Here is a 1,826-nt window from a genome sequence, read left to right as displayed (position 1 = left end):
CGTGTGCTCTTCCGATCTTTCTGGAATAAATAATATTTAAGATCACAACATTTGTTGCATTACAAATAGTTATGCCATGAAGAATAGTAGCATTTAAATTTCAATTCAACTTCTTAAAGGGTCTAACCACTCTGACTGGGTCTAAAATAAGCATAAATTCAAGATTTTTTTTAAATCACTGCGTAGAATTTTTTTATATTTTGAGGCTTTAATATACAACATAAAAACTATAAATTTATAAATTTTTGAAACAACTGGGCTAAAAATTATGCTGCAGAACAATTCCCGCAAAGCTCTCTCGCCACGTCAGAGTCGGACGGGGAGGGTGGTTTGAAATTAAAAAAACCAAATATTTTATTATAAACAGATGTTATGGCTATTGTGTAGCGTAGAGGTTTTTTTTTTTGAAAATTATGGGAAGGTTATGAATTTGAAAAAAAAAGTTGTTTTGACCTTAAAATATGAAATTAAAAAATTTATTATAAACAAATGGATTAATATATCGAAAAAACCCTACGCCACACAATAGATAATCTTTTTAAGAATATTTCTGCCAAAAATGAAGTTAATCGGACTATTAGTTTCCAAAAAAAGTTTACACCGTCTTGAAAAACATGATTTCGACAGTGAATTTCACTGTCTTCATTGAGAATTGTAAAGAAAAATGATTCTGGACTTTTCGACTAACAATAAGTCTTTTTATAAGAATAATGCTATATAATTACTAAGCACGTACACTACGTATATAAAGAATCGTGAGATGCATAGAAAAATATCAATAAATGCGATTATGATTTTTTATTACAAACGTGCATCGTATTTTGATAAGTATGTGACATTGCAATAATAGACAGCTTTTATTGTACAATAGATATTAAAAACAATCACGCACTGCATGTTTTGCGCATTTTCTATATCCCATGTACAATACATATCTTATATTTAAATTTAGAACTTTTTTATTGGTATTTTATTCAGCAGCTATTATTTTATATTTTTCGTCAACAAACTAAGAAATAACTCTGTTTAATAAGTTAAAAGAAAAATTATTATTTATTACAGTTTTCAAGTTTCAACTTTGTGTGTAATAAATTAATGATTAATTTCAAAATAAGCAATAAAATTAATTTATATGCAACATTCTGTATATACGAAATATTATATCATTTTATTTTAATGATTGTTTAGAATATTAACAAAATAATTTTATTATACCCAAGATTCATCACAATAAGAATACATCCAGCACACGGAACATCGAAAGTATCTGAGACTGCAAATTTTCCATTGATAGCCGGGATAATAATTGCAACAACAATCGCAATTATAGCAAATATTAAATTTACAACTTTTATTTGCAACTTCTTGCGTATAGTTTACTTGATACATAATCATTTACATATTCAATACAGTCATCTGATTAATTTATAGGAAAATTTATATGAATAATAAAATATATTAAAAACATAAAATAAAAAACGTAAACGTTTTAATTTTTTAATTATAATAAAATAAATCAAGCATCGTAAGATACACAGTAATATTTCAGAAATTTTGGCGGTAGATAGAGATGACACGTTGTTATAAATGTAAAATAAATATTGAAGAAATCGTTTAACTTCTTTGCGCATCTACTATTATATGTTGTATATAAATAATGATTTGGATTGTAAATGTATAAACATAAATCATATCTTTATTTTTTAAATAATTTTTACGAATAGTTCTGTTTTATCAACATTCAAATAAAATATGGATAAATTTTTAAATTTTCTGGGTTAAATAATATTTAAGATATCTTGATCACGATTTTTGTTATATAAATT

This window comes from Wasmannia auropunctata, unplaced genomic scaffold (assembly GCF_000956235.1).
Source record: "Wasmannia auropunctata unplaced genomic scaffold, wasmannia.A_1.0 LD336106.1, whole genome shotgun sequence".
In the NCBI taxonomy this organism is placed as follows: domain Eukaryota; kingdom Metazoa; phylum Arthropoda; class Insecta; order Hymenoptera; family Formicidae; genus Wasmannia; species Wasmannia auropunctata.
Note: the sequence above shows the minus strand (reverse complement) of the source record.